The sequence below is a fragment of the Sciurus carolinensis genome, chromosome 13 (assembly GCF_902686445.1).
Source record: "Sciurus carolinensis chromosome 13, mSciCar1.2, whole genome shotgun sequence".
NCBI lineage: Eukaryota > Metazoa > Chordata > Mammalia > Rodentia > Sciuridae > Sciurus > Sciurus carolinensis.
Genome location: NC_062225.1, coordinates 27,229,624 through 27,251,184, shown reverse-complemented (window position 1 = coordinate 27,251,184; position 21,561 = coordinate 27,229,624). Strand labels below are relative to the sequence as shown.

General features: G+C 41.6%; 1 pseudogene; it reads right to left on the bottom strand.

Moving 5' to 3' along the window:
* Positions 1-8,119: 8,119 nt before the first annotated feature.
* LOC124962848 (heat shock cognate 71 kDa protein-like) lies at positions 8,120-15,304 on the bottom strand (annotated as a pseudogene).
* Between the last annotated feature and the right edge of the window lie 6,257 nt (positions 15,305-21,561).

The window sequence follows — 21,561 nt, the reverse complement described above, 5'->3', positions numbered from 1 at the left end:
ACCACAGCTTTGGTCCAGTCCTCTATGTTTGAAAACACATCAGGAAACTCTGGCAGATTTGAAACATCAGTGGTGCTCACTATGAACCCTGGCAAGCTGCCTCCTACTCCTACACCTGTCCCTCCTGTAGCACTTCACAGCACCATCCAGAGAACAAGTTAACAGACTCACAGTGACAAAGATTGTAAAGGCTTTGAGAGAGTGGCTTAGAGCAAACTGTAGATAGAACTATCCAACATAGATAGCATTGGAAACAAATAAACATGCTTGTATTTAAACTAAGGCATCCTACATGGGAGTTCCTGGATAAGTTTAGAGGAATGCACAAACCCCAATCAAGAGCCCCACAAATTGTATATAAAACATTGTGTGTGTGTGTGTGTGTGTGTGTGTGTGTGTGTACACATAAGTGTAATGAGGATTGAAACTAAATCTGAATCTCTTAAAAAGAAATCATTTATCCTCTACTCTCCAGAACAAAAAAGAGAGACATTAAATTGTTTATAGACGGGGCAAAGAAACTAGAGACATTCTAAGCACAGTGAGAAGCAAATTAATCCTGGGAGGATCCAACAGACAGTCAGGAAATGAGAAACAACTTTGGAATCAAATCATAATTCAATGCACACACCCAGATGAGTTAAAGCTGTAGAATACCATCAAAGACATCTGTGGCAATAAAAACGCCAAAGTCATGAGGGAGTATGCTCACTCTTCTCCATGGAAAGAAGAGTACTGGTTAGCTGAGGAAAGACTATACCCTAGTTATAGATTGACAAATAATACAAGACGTGGGGCGCAGACATTCTCCTGCAAATGCAGACATTTTCATGGGGCCTGCATACAACTGAAGGTGCTCAGCCTTGGGAGTCACACCTGGCTGGCTCAGATCACTTTTGTAAACAGAGCATAGGTGAGGAGGTGGATGTCCTCAGTTCTGGAGCCTGAGAGCAGTATTTCAGTCATGCCCAAGTAGAGGCGGGTGAGGAGGGGGCACAGTGGTGAAGGAAGCATGTGATTATAAAACTTGCTTCCCTGACTCCCACAGTCGATGCTTTGAGACACCGTCATTTTTTTCTGCCCACTTCAGGAAAACAAAGGAGGGGAAAGAGGCCTGGGCCTTCATTTCTCACAAGCACCAATTTCAACATAAAGGGTGAAAATATAAAGCCATTGGTCCTGGTTTTTCTCAAGCAGGGCAGCTTGCAAGGAGATAAGATTGGTAATTAAGAAAAAGTGACAAAAGGACCTGAGCAATGACATGAACACATGGGCCCATCCGTCCCATGCATGTTAGTGGTGCTTACTCCGCTGACTTCGTAGGTTTTCATTCAGATTTAACCCCAGGTTCTCTGCATTGTGTGCATGTCTCCTTTCTTTCTTTCCTATCTACCTTCCTTCCTTCCTTTTTGCTCCAGTTTCTGTTTGTTCTCCACTCTTTAATTGGACACCACTCCCGTTTCAGAAAACCCTCTCCTAACACTCTACCCCCTGAAATCTCCAGGTTTTATCCCCACTGTGTGTTAAGGACTGCATGTGTGTGTCCTACCAACTTCACATGATGAAATCCTAACTCCCAAAGGAAATGGGACTTTGGGGAGGTAATTAGGCCATCAGGGAGGATGGGATACGCTTGTGATGGTATAAGTGTCCTTGTAAGAAGAGACCCGAGAGAGCTTTCTTCTCTCTCTGCAAGGTAAACAGACCACTATCTGCAAACCAGAAGAAGGGCCCTCATCATAAACTGGCCATGCTGGCTCCCTAATCTTGGACTTCCAGTCTCTCCTCCAGAACTATGAGAAATACATTCCTGTTGTTTAAGCCACCCAGTCTGTGGCAGTCTATTACGGCAGCCAAAGTGCCCAGGACAGTATGGTAATGAGAACTCACTCTTCCCTATTCAAAAATTCCCTTTGCCCATCTCTCCAAATCCCTCTTCTCCCATCCCATAGACCCACTCATGCCTTCCCTTCATCCCCTGTGCCCCAATTCACTCCCATTCACTTTCCCAAATTGAAATGGTTCTCAGAGCAGGGATCCCACATTAGTTCCAGCACCTAAGCAGCTGAGGAGAAGGTGACATTGAGGTGATTTACAGCATGCAGTGAACTCAGAGCCACCCCAGCTGTACTCTGGGTAGATAACCCTCTATGTTCCCCTCAGGCTTTGGCCCTGCATGTTCTCATTGCCTGGATTGCATCTGTATACAAAATAGGAGGGGAGAAGGGCCACAGAGTAAGATATCACCAAGGTCTTTGATGGAGGAAATGGACATGTTAGTGAAAGCAGAGTGTGTATTAGTGCACTCCAGGAAAGCCTGAAGCCCCCAAAGTGGAAGAACAGAAGGCTTCGTTCCCGTTTCCCACCTCCAATGTTAGACCCCTATGATGACCACAGGTATTATGATTCAGATCTTCCATGCCAAGAACTTCAGGTAAATTATCAAGCCCAATTCTCACTTACCATGAAGTCAGTATTATTGTTGTCCCTCATTCAATCTGAGAACAATGGGGCATGACTGAAGCAATTTATCTGAGTTCCCATTTCCAGAACTGAAACTTATAGAGAGATTCCTTGGGCAATTCCAAAGACCAAGGTCTTCAGCAAGACTCTCTGCAGTCTCCTTTACTCTTCATATCTCTGGACCTCCATCCTTCTCTTTAAGGTAGAGTACCCAGGCCAGCATGACCTCCCCAAACACACCGCCAGGGAGGGAGTTCAGGAGGTGCTATTTCCAGAAGCATTTCCATAGCTCTACTAGATCATCAAAAATATTTCAAAGGGTGCATTGTCCTCATCGTCTCTGTAGGCATTCCTATAATTAGGCAGGATGTGCAGCCAGGTTCTAACCGTGATTTGAGGAACACTCATCAAGAATTCCCCCCTGAAATTAATTTTGGCACATTTAATCTTGGGTATATAAAATTCCCTAGATATGCATTTCTTTGGAAAAATAAAGCCTTATTTTAGAAAGAAAAAATGTCACTTGGAAAGTTAATAGCTTAGTTTTACAATAAGTAACTTAGGGATCCATGACCTGCCCCCAAGACAGGTTCACCTAGGTTCTAGAGGCACAGGGTTGGGGAGACAGGACCTGTCAGCTGTCCCCAAAAATATGCAAGTTGAGGTTGTCCTGGGGCCAAAATGAACATTATCCAAAATGTTGCCCACAGACTTACTAGACAGGAAAGAAAGTGAACTCAGAACCAATCACAGGAACTGAGAAGCTGAAAACTTGAAGAACCAAGTCAGTGATTTTCAAACCCAAATGGGCTTGTCAGGTCTGGATTCCTAGCCTCATCCCGCGAGAGCCTGAGCTGGTAGATCACACCCTAGGCCAAGGGATCTGCATGCTAACCAGCACATCAGTGATTGTAGTGCCCGTGGGCCATGGGACTGCTGGGCCAGGCCAAACCAAAACAGAAAGCAAGTTGGAAAGTTGATGACAAGGGGTTTCAACAGAAGAGGAAGAATTAAAAGCAGGTGGGTGGAGGGGTTCCTAACACACAGGTTCACTAGGTTAAGAAAGAACCCCAAAGGACTGAGCATGAGCTCCCTTGTTTGGGAGCAAGGCCCCAGGTTCAGCTCCACTAGAGGAAAAGGAGCAATAGGAGAAGATGGAGGGAGGTGGGGTTATGACCCAATTCCCCCATCTTGCTCTGTCTGGGCCCCCCCCCCAGTGTTTTGTGCCAACCTTTCAACCTTATCCCTCTGACACAAAGAAGCTTGCTCTCCCCAGTCTTCTCCCTGCCCCAGTTTTTATCTTCCTTCATAAAAGTTTGCAAAAATCAGAACAGGAGTGTTAAATTTCCACTTTCTGGATTCTAAGACACATGTCACAGCTGCGGACTCCAGGGAGGCCCCGTCTTAAACTATGTCCAGTTCGGATGGAATTGCTTTTCCTGAATGCTAAAACCATTCCCAGAGCAAGTTATGGGAAGATGCTTTATTTTTATACAATCCTAACACTCAACCAAGTTTTATGACTATTTCAATTATTTACAGCTTTCCCCTTATGTTCAACTTAGATTTGTATTCAAGGAAGGAAAAGAGTCTATATACCAGAGCAAGGCTGTTTATGTGGGCAATGAGAGAGAGACAGGAGGAAGAAAGCTGAACAATAAAACAAAAGCAGTAGAAGTAGTATATATAAATTTTTACAACGAACAAAGAAGAACAACTATAAAGCGCAACTCTCCCCAAATTTATCCCTTTTTAGATAACAATCCTGAGTTCCAGGAGATATCATGAAGCATCTGGGGAGTGGTTGAGACACGGGGTACAGGATCTCTGGATGCTCTTTCTTGGCTATACAATGAGAACAGAGCTAATTGTGACATTTCCCAAAACCCACTCTTTAGATAAACATTTACTAAATCTCGGAAAATATACCTTAAAGGAGATGACTCATTTAGACGGAAGCAGGACAATGTCAGTGCTTTGATGCCCTAGAAATAATTTCCAGTGGTCCCCTTGTTGTGGGATCCGGTTATCGATGTGTGGTGAGACCACCAGAGACTAAAGTAAGAAAAAGTTTATTTTGGGGAAAGAGGAACAAAAATAGGCTGACACATCAGGACCGCCACTCCAAGTAGGAAGAAGCAGTAGTGGCAGTGAGTTCGGCAAGCTGATTTTTTAAAGTGAAAAATCATACACACAAAAAAGTCTTGGCAGGCTCACAATAGGGGTCTTTCTTTTTTTCTTTTTTCATGGAATACAAACAGCAAATGTTAGTTTATGTATTTTAGGCTGCACCTGGTGGGTTAGCAGGGCGGGCTAAGCGGGGGGAGTTATCCATATCGGAAACTGGCAACTTCGGGGCCCTCCAGAGGGATGGGTTGCTTCACAAAAATAGTCACAATGTCCTTAACTCATGGCCACACTATTTTATCTCAGGTAAAGTCCTTGTATTTACCACAGTCAACACAAATCAATGATTTTATTCATACCCATTTTGGTTTGGTCAATCTTAACTAGATATATTTGTTTATATCAGAGGGTCTCTACCTTTTTCTTTTTACAAGGGGGACTCTAATTTTTTTACACCATGACAAGGAACATGGAGATTCTTTCAGGTCAGAGGGCTCCTCTTTTTAATTCATTCCTGTTTTCTGCAATGCCCCAGGACCCTGTGCAACAGGGACAATACCAGTCGTGGTTCCCACTGAAGAGCTGCATTCAGGCAAATGGAAAGAAATACTAACCAAATAACCCCATGAATAAAAATAGAACTAAAAACTGAAATGAGGACTTTACAGGAAGTAAGCCCCTTTCATCAGAGTCTGCAACAAGGGTATTAGACCTAGGTTTTAGTCAGGGATGTCTTCTCTGAGAAACTGAGACCCTGAGGATGAGTGAGGAAGAGAGAGCTTACCAGAAGAGGGAAAGAGAAGGCACAGAGAAGATCATGAGGAAAGGTCTGTGACAAGAGGAACATGTTATGGTTTGGATGTGTGGTGTCCCCCAAAAACTCATGTGTGAGACAATGCAAGAAGGCGTGGAGGTACAATGATTGGCTATGAGAGTCCTAACCCAGTCAGTGAATTAATCCCCTGATTAATTCCGTTACCATTAACTGAGTGCTAACAGAAGGTGGGTAGGGTGTGGCTGGGGGAGGAGGGTCATGGGGGACCTGCCTATGAAGTTCTGCCTCACCTCGAGCCCCAAGGAACAGAGCCCTGAGACCTTGAAACCATCAACCCCCAAATAAACTTTTCCTCCTTTAAAATTTTTCTTTTCAGGTCCTTTGATCACAACAACAAAAAAGCTAACACAGGACAATAGCATTGTCAAGGTCCTGAAGAAACATGACCAATGTGCCTGGATGGAAGAGGGAGAAAAGAGTGCGAGGAGGTGAAGCTGAAAAAGAGGGAAGGAAAGGATGTGGAGAGCCATGTGGGCCATGATAAGGATTTTGGACTTTTGTCTTGGAGTAAAGGAAATCACCAGAAGATTCTGAAAATCACTCTGGACACTGGAAGACCAATTAGGAAGCAACTGCTATTGTTCAATTAAGAAGAGATGGGAGTCTTGGCTAAATTAGTGGGTGCAAATAGAGAAAGAAGTGAATGGATCTGAGAAGTATTTGGAAACTACATGAGAAATATTTACTTGGTGGGCTGCACTGGGTGTGGGTAACAAGGAGCTTACCATTGGTTGTATAGCTACTTGAATGATGGTACCATTAATTGAAACCAGGAGCACTGGATAGCAGGTTCTACGGAGGGTGAAATATGAGTTTGATCTGAAACATGTTGAAGGTAAGATTACTTTTTTTTCATTTATAAATAGAAATTTATTTCACAGTTCTAGAGGCTGAGAAGTCCAAGATTAAGGTGCTGTGGTCTAGCTTCTGGCCAGGACATGGTGTTTCCATGATATTGCTCTGTTACCGCACCCTCCAAGGGGACGAATATTGTGTCCTCACATCATTTGAGCAAAAGGGATGAAGAGTTCCCACACACCTCTTTTATATCTCATGTTAAGTCCCATGGGATGTTTCTGGTCATGGGGCAGCTTCCTCAGTGGCTCTTCCTTCTTAGTCTGTAGACTCTCTTTATTGAAGGGGCATATAGGGGGAAAAGGAAATGTTTGCTCATGGGAAATTTCTCTGGGTCAGGCCTGGAAGTGGTATGTATCCTTTTTGACCACATTCTTTGAACAAAACTGTCATATGGCCACCTCACTCAAAGAGATGTGGGGAAATAAGTCTAGCTATTTTCTGGGAGGAAGATTACTTTGAGATGTCAAAACAGATACCAAGAAAGCAGTTTGGATATGCAGATCTACAGCTCAGGGAAAAGTCTGAGGATATCAACTTGTGAGTCAATTATAGATGGCAGTTGATGCTGTGGGCATGAATGAAGTGTGATAGTATTGGGGAATCAACGTCAAGTTTTAATAGATGGGTAAAAGGGGAGTTGGGCTGTGTCTAAAGAGATAGGGAGAAAAGTAGGGGAACATGGGTATCTTGGAAATCAGTGAAAGAGAATGTTTCCAGGGAAGAATCCTGTGAAGTCAAGTTCTAAGACCTAGTAGAGAAAGCAGGGAAATGAAAAATGCCCAGGAGGCTTAGTGATGAAAAGATCAGTGGTAGGCTTAGCAAGAGCTGTTTGAATGGAGCTATGGGATAGAAGCACATCACAGTGAGCTGGGGAATGAATGTCTGATGAAGAAATAAAGATGCGTCATAACTCCTAATTTAGGAGAGAATAGAGAAGGTGGTAACTTTAGGAGCATGGGACAAAGGGAGGTGTTTTTGATTTGTATTTATTGCTTAGTAGCAGATTCTTGAACAAATTTCCCTGCCTACAGAAATGATCCTTTTGAGAAGCGGTAATTGAAAAGACTGAATTGTTGATAGCAAACAATTTCTGAGAAAGCAGGATGTTGGTATGCTGAGCACAGTTGGATGATGGAAGACAAAGGGTGAAGGTAGGTTAGGGGATTTGCGATCAGGAGAGCAGAAAAATGCCCCTAGCTGATGGTTTCAATTTTCTCTGAGAAGCAGAAAATAAGGTCATCTACCATGAATGTGACAGGAGGTTACAGAACAGAGCTATAAGCACACAGAGAGTTCAAATAATCACCGTCAATTCCCTAGAAACTGTGATTCAGTGATTCTGGAGCAATGCTTCCAAATCTACATTTTAACAAACACAGCAGCTGATTCTGATAGAGACCAGGCTTTGGGAAGCACTGACCAGGGATTTCAAGGCATATCTTCTTTTGTTTCCCCATGAAACCCACCATTAAGAACGGAAGAAATAAATAAATATTTCCAAGAATGCTGTACTGGTAAACATGAGGATTATGTGATTGTATGGCCTTACTTCCTGGGAGACCAAAGGAGCTCTGGAGCTAATCTTGGTTTTGGGGGAAATTTAGTAAATCTTTTTTTTTTTTCAATTTTAATTACAGTTTTGTTGAAGACATTGCATTTTCCATTTACAACACAGTGCCAACAAAGGGTAACGTTAGTTCCTTTCCCTCTGTATGTGTTCCATTTTCAAGTATTGAGAATACCCAGTAAGAACTTACTAGAGCAGCTCCACTTAAATCCTGCCACAGAGTTTGCTATAAATTTGGATCCTTAAATGTGTTACTATATGGAATGATGCTACTTCTGTACTTGGGTTGGTTTAATCAACCTCTCCAGTGGTGGGCTCTGAGGAAGCCCTGCCAGAAGGAGCTCCTCAGCTCCCCCACCAGAGAAGTCCCCAGCTGCTCCCGGGAGTAGCCTGCTGCACTGGTACAGCTTGTAATGATGGAGTGGCAGACTTTGTTCTGCTTTTTGCTGATGTTCATATTCTTCCTTTCCTGCAATCTGATTCTTATCTAGCCCATTGATGACTTCATTACACTTGTCAAGAATCTTCACTTGATCCTCATCATTGATCTTGCTTTGAAGTTTCTCATCTTCTACAGTTGCTTTCATGTTGAAGGAATAGACTCCAACACATTCTGGGATGACACCTTGCCCCTCTGCTGCTCGACTTCAGCTCTGTACTCCTCAGCTTCCTTTCTTGTTGTTAGTAATCCTGTTCTCTTGTCCTGCCCTCTTATCCACAGCAGAAGACAATGAGAAGACAATGAGGATGCCATTGACTTCAATATCAAAAGGAACTTCAATCTGAGGAACACCTTGGAGATAGGATTATGAGTTCAAACTTGCCAAACTGGTTATTATTCTTTGTCTTGGTACACTCGCCTCATGAATGAGCACACTGACTGATCATTGGGGTAGGTAGTAAAGCTCAGTGTCGAGGCAGGCCCCAAAATGGCTATAGTTAGTCTCCCTCCCTGAGACTTCCAGCAGGCGATGTTTTTAGTGTAGCCAGGGCTGGCTGTGTTATGGTTAGTCAAGGTCAGAAACACTGTGACTCAGCGTATGGACTCGAGGTCGTAAACATTAACTTGTGAGCATGCCCCACCTTATGTAACATATTGGCAGTGTGCCTTCTTTGTTTGGCCTGCATATAAAAAGGCCAAAGGAAATGGGCAAAGGGGAGTGGCTAAAATGGAACTGGCTTGAAACTGAAGTTGGGGGCTGGCTAATGGCCTTCCCACCATTGAATAAAGCAGGTCTTCTATCTTAACTGTGTCTTGTATGGTCTTCCACCTGCCGAATCCCGAATCTGTTTCCTGGGTCAGAGCCCCCACAAGACAGTGTCTGCTTGGTAAGAATAGTAAGCATTCCATTTGACGAGGTCAGTCATGCCTCCATCAGTAGTTTCAGTACCAAGGAAAAGAAAAGTGACATCCCAAAGCAGCAATTTTGAACATTTTCGGATTTCTTCCTGGATGGAATGACTGGACAGCTGTACCATAAGCAAGAGCCTCGTCAGGGTTGATACTCTTACTCTGTTTTTGTCCATTGGAGAAGTCTTCAGGAAGCTTCTGAATCTTAGGGATACAAGCTAAGTCGCACACTAGGACTGTCAGTGTCAGAGAAAACTAAGGACTCCATGAGGATAACACACTGAAACAAGCACATTTTAAGGGTGCTATGGTTTGGATATGAGGTATCCCCCCAAAGCTCATGTGTGAGACAATGTATGAGGGTGCAGAGGGGAAATGACTGGGTTGTGAGAGCCTTAGGCCAATCAGTGAATTAATCCCTAATGGGATTAAGTGAGTGGTAACTGGAGGCAGGTGAGGGGTGGCTGGCGGAGGTGGGTCATTAGGGGCATGGCTTTGGGGTATATATGTATGTTTGGCAAGTGGGGGTCTCTCTCTGCTTTCTGATTGTCAAGTGAGCTGCTTCCCCCTGCCACATTCTTTCACCACGATGCCCTGCTCACCTTAAGTCCTGAGGAATGGAGCCTGGTGTATGTGGACTGAGATCCCTAAAACCGTGAGTCCCCAAATAAACCTTTCCTCCTCTACAATTGTTCCTGTCAGGGCTTTTAGTCACAGTGGTGAAAAAGCTGATGAATACTGAAAGAATTATACAGATATTAACTTTAGCAATACTGTTCGTGCAAACATACATCATAACTTATTGAAGGACTAACCAAACGATCTTAAGAAAAATAAAATTAATACTTTAAACATCAAGAATAGTCAGATGTGGTGGCACACACCTGTAATCCCAGTTTCTCAGGAGGCTGAGGCAGGAGGATCACAAGTTTGAGGCTAGCCTGAACAACTTAACAAGACTGTTTCAAATTTTTAAAAATAAATAATTAAAAAGGACTGTGAATGTAGCTCAGTGGTAAAGCACTCCTGGCTCCAATCCCTAGTACCAAAAATAAAATACAAAACCAAGAACAGTTGCCACTAAAAACTTACTACATTTGGAATGCTGCTAATGATTGACCAGTAACATGCCATCCCACACTCTGATCTTGTAGCATTATCACTGTGGAGTAGACAGACTTCTTGATATAAGACTGAATTAGGATCCTCAGGAAATTCTATTGAAGTGTCAGTGTGAAGCTTTTGAGTGCCAAATTTTGGTAACCCTCAAGAATTCACTTAGTAGTTACTACTAATAAACATACTACCACTTAACTTAGATTTAGCAGGGCACAGTGGCACACGCCTGTATTCCCAGCAGGTGGGGAGGCTAAGGCAGGAGGATTGCAGGTTCAAGGCCAGCATCAGCAATTTAGTGAGGCCCTAAGAAACTTAGTGAGACCCTACCTCAAAAATAAAAAATATAAAAGAGGCAGGGATGTGGCTCAGTGGTTAAATGCTCCTGATTTAATCCTGGGTACCAAAAAAACACAACAACTTAGATATTTTGAGTTAGTTCACTGTTCATCTGATGGATCCTCGTGGCTTACTGGATGACCAAGAACCATATCTGAGATTGGTGGTCTAGAAGGTATGCAATCCACCTATTCCTCCAGATCTCCTCTGTCCTGTCATTTTGTAACTGAATGCAATGGATTTGCATCTTGGTGAGTGCAAAGCCAAAAAGCACAATCAGGAGATAGAGTGGAGAAAGACCTATTAGCACAAGTGAGGAAAGCACTGGGTTTATTAAAAAAAAAAAAAAATGCTCTCCCTGAAGAAAGGAAGCATGGGGATTTTATTCAGAGAGCCTGTACATATTCAGGAAAGCACATTCAGTCAGGGTGAGCATTTTCTGAGCATGCTCCATTTAAGGCATACATTTTTGAGCATTCTCAATTTGAGATCATAGTTCAAAAAGGAAAAATGGCAAACATTTTAGGCAGCTCAAGATCAAAAAGCACATGTTTAAAAAAGGAAAGACAGTGGACACGAATATTTCTGGGCATGCTCAGTTCAGTATTATAATGAGCCTCGTTTACCCAAGAGAATGAACTGGACTCTGTGACCTTGACAGGTTCCTCCTAACTTTCTCCAAAGAGTTTTAGCTGAAACAAAAATGAAGAACAACTGCATAGATCACTAACAGTCTTTAAAGGGACGGCAGTTTTCTGCACATGTAAGTATAGGATTTTGCCTCTAAAGTTGCCTATCTCGCTTAGCAAGCAACTAATAAATTTATCCAAGGACATCAAACAGCCCCATACTGCACCACAGTAGCTGTGGCTCTTGTTGTATAACTGTTGTATTAACACCGTGCTCTTGGCTAGAACTTTTTTAAAAAACAAAGAAATCCACTTCTGCATTTGCTATAAAACAAGCAGTATGAATAATACATTGCCTAGTACTATGTAATTTGTGAATTTTATATAATTATGATGATGGTGGTGGTAATATTTGAGTTTACTATGTGCCAATCACAATTCTTAGCATGTTTTGCCTCATTTGATCTTTACATATCCCTAAGGAGGAAGGTGCTGTTATTATTAATCTGTTTATCTGCAATGTCTCACCATACTCCTTAATTAATCTCTGCATGAGAATTTCTTTTGGAGTTTACTGCCAGGAAAAGTTTGATTCTATGGGGGAAGCTGGCAAATTTCCTCTTTCCTGATTTTAAGTTGTATAATGCTGCCTGCTTGCCTTTCCTCCCTGGATTCCAGGAATTGCATAGTGGAATTTGGATCTGAGACATGATCGGTGCTATCATCAGTACACTAATTTCCACTGATTTGTCCTTGTTCTTTCCATGTCCATTTATTTGCATTTATCCTTGCTAATGATTGCCTCAGAATGTTTTGGAAAGAGGAAAAGTAGAAATACATTTAATTAAAGTAAAAAAAACACACTTTGAGTTTATCCTAGAAACTCTATACCTGAGCAATTGGTAAATGGAAAGAAGAACACAGCCCCACTAGTTGGGGCAAGTTTGAAACCATTCAGAAAGCAAAATATCTGTTCCTGCAGCTATAGTGACAGGTATGGTGATTGTTCATCTATTTTAAAGAGAATGGAGTTAGAGAATCCTATCAGAGGAGAGCCCTGAGGTCTATGAAAAAGCTTTGGGCCAGAGCATCAGAGGTCTTTAAAGGAAGTGGAATGATCCTGCTATTACAGAAATCATGCCAGAGCAGTTATCTTTGTAAAATGTATCTATTATATACCTCTTTCTGTAATATGAATATATTATTTAAAGGAAATATTTTACTTATTTAATAATTTGAGCCTAGACTTGCACATGTTGCTAAGGGTCAAGGTGACAAAGAACTACAAAACTATCCCACTGTTTCATTTGGCAAATGTGTACAGTTACCTATAAAAGTCAACATATAATAAACAAAATTTAAAATGTATTCAGAATAGACAAGATATACAACAACCCTGTCCTTTTACCTAGAAGGGATTTGGTATTGTCAGTTTGCCTTAAGTGATGGTCTGTAAAGGCTGGGGTATTTTCCTACAGCAGTTGCAGTGACCACAGAAACTCCTGAAATTGCACAGCTTCCTTGGGAAGTCGTTGGCTTAAAGATTAACAACAAGTAGCACTTACTATTTGCTATTTAATGCTGAAAACACAAAGTAGTGAGAGAGGAAGAGATAGAAACCTGATGCACTTCTTTCTAGGTCTTCCATGCGAGTTTTCTTAGCCATTCATGCTGTATTCCTGTGCAGACCTTCTAGAATTGTGGACGATGGCAACTCTGTTAGCACTGTAATGGCTCCAACTATTCTCAGTAATAGTGCTTGCAATCTGGATTCGATTGCTCCGAATCTCAAGTTTTACTGGAGTTCCAAAAGAGTTTTGATTCTTCCCTTGAAAGTTCAACCGATCAGGCCAATTCATACATGTGTAATATTTTTTAAACCCTCACTAATTAAATTTACTTCCTCTCAATCCTCTGTGCTTAAAATGCTTGATTGGGATCTGAGAATGTATTCCTGGGCTTAAAGAATTTCTTATTCAACAAAATACTCTAGCTTTTCTCTTTTTCTTTTTTCCTTACAGCAAAAAGCACACCTACAGTCTTTGAGGGAAGAGAGTCAATAAATGTTTGCATCCAGAAAGAGTTACCAAAGCTCTATCCTCACACCTTTGCTCCTTAGACCAATACTTCTCTTTTTTCTTTCCTTTTTTTTTTTTTTTTGTTTTTGTTTTTGTTTAACTATTGAGCCAAATCCCCAGTCCATTTTATTTTTTATTTTGAGACAGGGTCTTACTAAGTTGCTCAGGGCCTTGGTAAATTGCTGAGGCTGGCTTTGAATTTGAGATGCACCTGCCTCAACCTCCTGAGGCACTGGGAATACAAGCGTATGTGGAGCCCGGCGATCCTTCTCAACATTAATGCACAAGTGAATCACCTGGGTATCTTATTAAACTGCAGTGTCTGATTCAGTAGATCTGGGGTGGGACCTGAGATCTGCATTTCTAAAGCACACAGGTGAGGCTAATGATGCCAGTTCACTGACCACACCTGGAGGTGCAGAGTTCAGAGGTGTAGAGCAGTTCACCATATATGTAATTGTAAATTGTCTAGCAGCCACGTTAAAAACTAAAAAGAAATAGGTGGAAATATTTTAATGATTTATTTAACCCAACACATCAACATAATATCATTTCAACATATAATCAATTTGAAAATTATTAATGAGATTTTTTTTTTAATTCTTTTTTTCACTCTAAGTCTTTGAAATCTGGTGTGCATCATTTACAACACATCTTGAATTACCCTAGTAATTCAACTGGACTTTCAAGTGCTCAGTAGCTACATGTCACTTGTCGCTGTTGTATTAAATAGCACAGGGATACTAGGTCTCCATGTTTTCTCAAAGAATTCTGTCATGTAGCTCTTATATATGATAAAAGTCTGTGTCAGACTATTAGATCATCTCAGAACTCTGTTTTTAGGTTGAGGGCCTCCTTTGGACTCAAACTGGCAGTTCCAATCTGGAAGATGAGTTACTCAAACTAAGACAGCCTCCTTGGGTGGCAAGAGTCTCTTGTGGGCAAGGCACAGACTCTCCTCTGCCCTGTCTCCTTGCTTTTGGGCACTTCCCGACTGCAAGTTGGATGAGGCCCACAGGTGAGAAATGGCACAGAAAGTTTGAGACCTAAAACAAGTTCAGAAGGCTGGATCACAATGTGCAAAATGAGCCATGACATAAGCAGAGACCAGGTAGTGCAGGACCTAGAAATCTTCACTTGGAAGTCAGCACTTTATCCCAAAAGCAATGGGAACCCAGTAAAGGACTTTAAACAGGGAAACATGGTATGATTGGGTTTTCATTTTAGTAATATTCTTCAGCAACAATGGAAACAATTTCTAGAGAAAGACAAGGTTGAAGTCGAGGAGATTAGTTAGAAAACTTTCAGAAACCCAGGTGAAAGCTTATAATGGACTGAATTAGGATACTACTTCTGAGGTTGAAATAAAAAGAGTAAAGAATTTTATTTACACTTTGGTATACTATGGTATAGAATGTAGTTAGAGAAAGATGGTGAGGGAAGATTCAGGAATGATGGCCAGGCCTATCAGGCAGGGTCCCAAGAGGAAGGTCACATTAGGAGAACTAGAGAATTTACAAAGGCACTGTTTACAAAAATTTGGACTAGGGTAAGAAAGCCACAGTGACCATGCAGATCCCCAGAGGGTTACTGACAACCACCTCCATCCCTGATGGCCCCAGAGAAAAGAGCAGTTACTATACCCCCAAAGGAGAGGGTTAGATGACAAGGGCTTCCATGAGAGGAGCAGGGACTTCTGGCTGAAACACAGCCAGAAAGGTGGACCAGCAGCTGAGGTACAGGACACTCCCTTCCCTCCTCGCCTTTCTTTCCAGTGCTCCCCACTTACTGAACTCTCTCAGAAAATGAGAGCAAGGGAGCCCTTTGGTGTCTGTTGTCCATACACATCCCTGCACCCCTGTGAGACTGGAGAGAGAATGAGTAAAGGACGGTACCTGGAAAACCGGATTTGGGGTTTGGTGGCTGCATGGAGCCATCCATTCCAGTACAGAACATTAGACAAGCTAGTGTGGAGGAAGGAAGGTCATGATTTGTGCTCAGACCCACATCAGTCCCTAGAATCTCTTTCTACTTCATGTGATCTTATAGCAACCCCCCATCCTGAAGTCTTCACTTAAGATTTTAAAAAGAAAGGAGACCAGGCATGGTGACTCATGCCTGTAATCGAAGTGTCTCAGGAGGCTGAGGCAGGAGGATCACGAGTTCAGAGCCAGCCTCAGTAACTTAGTGAAACCTGAGAAACTCAGCAAGAGGAGAAGAAGAAGGAGGAGGAAAAGAAGGAAAAGAAGAAAGAAGGAAAGGAGGGAGGGAGGAAAAGAAAGCATGAACTTTCAGTAGCTCCTCATGGTCTCCCTGCTTCCTTTCCACCTCTGCAATCCATTCTCATTGCAGCATGGCAAATATAAATCAGGTGAAGCCATAATTTCCCTGCTTGAAAGCCTTCAGGGTTTCCCACTGTATTCAGAATAAAATCGAAAACCCACAATCCACAAGGTACTATAGAAGCTGACCCTTCCTTATCTCTGTCCAGTCTGGCAACTTTCTCTCCAACTCCATCTCCATCTCCTCACTGCAAGGAATGCACTTCTCCAGATCTCCACTAGTGGGTGGCAGGGTCCCTTTCAGCTGCCCTGTGAGTTCTCCAGGGAAGTTTTCCCAGACCCTACCAAAGTAGGAGGCCCACCTGCCCTGACCTCTCCAGCACTTTTAATGACATGGAATTTTCTTACTTTTGACAGTCCTCTTTCACTAGGAATAAAGATCCCGTATATATATACACGTCTCTTACCAGAATTTTTTTTAATTATTATTATTTTTTTTATTTTTTACAGACTACATTTTGATTCATTGTATACAAATGGGATACATCATTTTGTTTCTATGGTTGACACGATGTAGATTCATACCATTCGTGTAATCATACATGCACACAGGGTAATGATGTCTGTCTCATTCCACCATTTTTCATAACCCCCCTCCCTCTCATTTCCTTCTACATAACCTGAAGTTCCTCCATTCTTCTCTCACTCCCCACCCCCATTACATATCATCATCCACTTATCAGGGAAAGCATTTGGCCTTTGGTTTTTTGGGATTTGGGGGAAAAGGCACACTTTTACATTGCTGGTGAGTCGTAAACTGGTGCAACCACTCTGGAAAGCAGTGTGGAGATTCCTCAGAAAACTTGGAATGGATCCACCTTTTCATACAGTTATCTCATTCCTCAGTTTATACCCAAATTATGCTATTTGCAGATAAATGGATGGAATTGGAGAATATCATGCCAAGTGAAATAAGCCAATTTCCAAAAAACCAAAGGCCAAATCTTACCTGAATTTTATTGCTGTTATCCTCCCAGCTAAGAAAGTGCCTGGCCTGTAGCTAGAACTCAAAAAATTATGGTCAGTTGACAACAAGTTGAACACAAAATGCCAATCATTTCAGAAGAAGCAGGTAGGTCCTGGCTCTGACTGAAACTTGTGCATCTCAGACTTGAACGGGGTGCGGGACACTGAGATACCTAAGCTACCAAAAAGATGCAGGACAATCCGTGCAAACTGTCCCCAAAGGACTGTGCATGATCTGCACCTGGTCTTCATATACATGAACACATACCTGTGAAAATGTAAAGACAGGAGAACATATAAAACACTCCCTTTCACGCATATCACCAATACCCTCACATCAGAGGTAACACATTAACAGTTCCTTGTGTTGTCCTCCCTACTCTGAACTTAGTAACAAAATGTTATATGTACTGTACCTATATGCACATATAAACTATGTAGGCAAAAAGTGTTTAAATATATATGCTTATCTATTTCTACATTTAAATATAGACACATACTTGATACATACCCACATACATCTCTACAGATAGATACATGATAATTATTTAAATACATATGTATTTTCCCCTACTTCTACATTTAAATAGATAGTATAGTTTTTTTACAAAAAAGGAAATGGACTGAATCCAGACATGCTAACTCCACTGGGTGGTTATGTTCTCCAGGCAGCTACAGGGCCCCCACCACCCCTGCCAGGACTCCCAGGCCAGGTCTCACTTCTTCAGGTAGCACATGGCACTTGAGAACTTCTAACAGCACCTTGGTATACAGTTGGAATCATGATCCGAAGCTTGCTTTGCTTCTCTTGTGAGTGAGGATAATGTCAAGGGCATTGATCCAGAAGTTTCTGGATACTGCAAGACAGAATGTTGTTTGTTTGTTTTCACACACACACACATACACACACACACACACACACACACAAAGATTTCAGTCGTCTGTCCAGAAACCAGAGCAAGTTATCAAAGAGGACATCTCAGAACTAAGGAAATGTGGTGGAAAGATGCACCAGTGGGTGCAGAAGCACTTGACAGCCATGGCGTGGGCAGCAGGTGCTGGAGGACAGCAATGTGCAGCACAAAAAGCCCACGAAGTCCCTCAGGACCCCTTGGTCTACCTGGGGCAGGAGTCTGTCAATGTCCCTGTGCCTCTGAAGCAGACCTGAGAGAGGTCTGGCCTACAAGGTAGCCCCCTGCAGACAGTTTTGCCAAAAGTCTGTGGATATGGCGTTTTAGAAGAACTATTTGCCAGAAAATGAGTTAGTGTTAATTTTATTTCCACCTAAAAATGTCCCCCAATCCTTATGAGCTGTCAATTACTTGAGTACTTTATAAAATGCCCAGCTAGGTAAACAAAATGAGGGCTTTTTGTTTTAATTTGTTTTATTTTATTTGTCTGCAGCTAAGTTTAGACTATTAGTTTGATGACACAGTTTCTTTCTTGGTGTTATGCTTGTTTTTAGTTTTTTTATTTTGTATGAAAATAGCATAGTGTAGGTGACCTACAGAGTGATCCTAGACAGTAGATCTGTGGCTCAGTGTTCTGGTTTTTTTTTTTTTTTTCCTCTCCAGTCCTGAAGATCCCTACCCACATGCCTGGATGCCACCTGGTCCAGGGCACAGGACTTTTTATTCCTTCAGCTGTCCTTGCTGTGTTCTCCCTGGTGGATTAATGAATATAATCTGTTTCTGTGCCCCTTCCTGCATTGTATGCTCATAGGAATGAGGCATGACTCCCCTTGAATATACAAGAACATGTATTTCAGATTATACTTTGTACTCACTTGGTATATGATATTTTTACTCATTTTGTTTGTGTGCGGTGTAGATGATATTTGGCTATGGACCTGTGACCTGTGATGACCAGCCTGAGGCCAGCAGATCCCCTCAGTTAGAATGTATAGGTCAAAACTTTTCAGTTATCTTTTTCTTATAAAGGTTTAACCTGATCATCTCATGCTGATTGATAGCTTTAGGTTTCTTGATTAAAATGCTAAATAAACCAATTAAGTTTGGGGCAGTCTTTCAATAATAAAGGTGTTTTTGGTGAAAAAAAATTGGAAACTGTTTTACTTGGTGTTTAGTGAAAGTGTTTTGAATGAGTGGCTATACAAGTTATTGTCATTTCTTTATAGCAATTCAGAAGGGATTTGTCAAATAACAATTTTTCAAAAAAATAAAACGAATTATATAAAATTTTTGTCCTTTGCTTCTTTCACTTAATAACATGTCTGAAAGATTTCTTTAAATCAGTACACATTTATCTACCACTTTTTAATTGCTGCACAACAGTGAGGGTCCATAAATTATTTAATAATTCCCCCATTGGTAACTATGTAACTATTTCCTTGTGCATATATGTGTGTAATTCTCTAGGAAAGAAGCCTAACAGTGGAATTTCTGGTCTGGAAATTATATACACTTTAAAACCTCTATATAAAATGTCATTCCTCTTCTTCTCAAAGGTTTATTCCATTTACTCCCCTGCCAAGAACATAGAAGTATCTATTTCTCTCATATCTTATGAGCAATGTGTATTATCAATCTTTTAAAAATGCTTGCCTGAGACTTGTTTGTTAACTCATCTAGGTCACTGTATTCAGAGATTTGGTCAAATGATAGTGTATATGTAGATGTTGTTGGGCAGATGCTTTTTAAATAATGAGGTTAATATTTAAATCAGTAGATGTTGAATAAAGCACATAGTAATCAGTTGAAGACTTTAAAAGACTTACCAAAGAAGAGGGAATTCCACCTCCAAGTTGCCTTTGAACTTGAGCTGCAGCATTGCCTGCTAGCCTCACCTGTAGAGATGGGATTAGCCAGATACACACAACTATGTGAGCCAATTCTTTTAAATAGATAAATGCACACACACACACACACACACACACACACACACACCACACAAACCTAATCCTAATACCCTTATTCAGTAATAAATTGGCTCATGGCTTAATTTCTGCAGTTTCTGAACAGGTGACCTTCAAAGTTCTATGTTGTTGTTGTTTTACTGTATGTCTTTCTATAATTTTCTGTCAGTAACCTTTGCCTATTTTCTACAGGGCATTTTGACTTGTTTTAAAGGGGCTCTTTCTATACTTGTGTTTTGACTCTCTTTTGTAAGCTATACATATCCTATATGATCTGTCCTCTGTGGTTCATGTAGTGAACATCTCAGCCCTAAGCTAAGATGCCACCCCGAGGCCTTTTGGAAGGATAGCCCTTACCTCTTCACCCAAACCACAGTTTTCTCTGCCCTGGTTTCTCCATCATTTGATCAAATCTATATTCTATCTTTTTAAAACCTCAATGTTTCTAATTTAGAAAACCTTTGTACATGTGTGCTGCTTCTTATACCTTTTCTGCCATTTCAGTGGGATGTAGGAAAGGCAGTGAAAGCAAAGCAAAGTTTTCAAAGTCTCCAGGACCCAGCTGGTTCTATTTTTTAGAACCCATTCAGATGCAGCAATAGAATCCAAACGACATAATTATCCCTAACTTGCCTGTAAAGAACAATCAGAACAAAGTAGAGTGCTCTTTCTAAAAGGCCAGTAAGTGCCTGATAGGAGGGACACTGTGCCAAGAGGGCTGCAGGAATGTGCTTTGGGAAATCTGCAAGTTCACCATAGAGAGGTGGTAGAATAACCACTGGAGGAGTTAAAATAATACATAATTATGCACACAATGAAGGCTCCTTTCTTCCTTTGTATATAGAGTTTTGTTTGATTTTCATGCAACAGAAAGTACTGTATTTAATTGAAAAAATACTATGATTTATATTATGTATAATTTACAAATAACTAGACATTCATGAAACCAGAGATACCTCCCTTTCTTTACAACATTTTATCCCCAATAGAACAATTGGGGAAACCATTCACAGATCCTGAGGGACAGGCAGCAAGTTTCCAAACTTCCCTGGCACAGGGAACACAGAACTTATGGGCGAGAGTGGAAAAACACATGAGATTTACCTCCTGAGTTAGAAACATAGGGCCAATTTCACTCCCTTCATTTCTTGAAAAAACCAGGTACTTAGAACTCTAGCATGACTACTGTATTTGCCCGTCTCCATCCCAAACCAGCTAGCTCCTCTCATTTTCCTTTGGAGAAATCTTGGGGTAACCACCAGGCACAGTTTTCTTCCCTCCATTGACCCAGGAGGAAGGTGGGTACATGACCCAAGTAGGCCCCAGGACACAATTTGCAGCAAGAAATGAAAATTCAAGAACCCTCATTTAACAATTAAGAATTTCAAGATGGCAAACAGTGGTACCTTAAACCACATGGAGGCCTTTTGTTTGCATGCCCATGAAACCAGTCCTGGTTAGCAACTGACTTCTTGAGAAGAGAGTCCAGGGAGAGAAATAGGGAAGTTGAACCATATCCTCAGCAGGTCTCTACAGATCTCATCATAGGACCACCCTGGCTTCTGTTCCCTTCCAAGGACTGGTGGTTCCATTCTCCAGCTTTGCCTAGGATTCTATGAGCTTTCACCTCCTTTCAAGAATTTCTTTTAGGTTTGGTTTTGTTTTCCTTGTAAGTTTCTGTGACTTGTACCAGGAGAACCTAACTGGCCCTGGAAGTTAGCAAGTGATTCCCACTTATTGGGCACGTTTTTACACCAGGCTCAATTCTATGCGTAAGGGATAAAGCAGTGAGACCCTGCTCTCACTGAGACCATAACAAAAACTGTAATGCAATGAGTAAATCAGTAATTTCTAAGAGTGCAAGGTACTACAAGGAAGATAAATGGAATAATGCCATAGAAGGTATTGGGGAGAGGAGTGTTCCCTACTCGGGGCTGTTGCACTCCTACACCCTCTACCCACGACGCCATTTCCTTGACCTTCCCCGTGCTTGCTTTCTCGCTTCATCCAGTTTC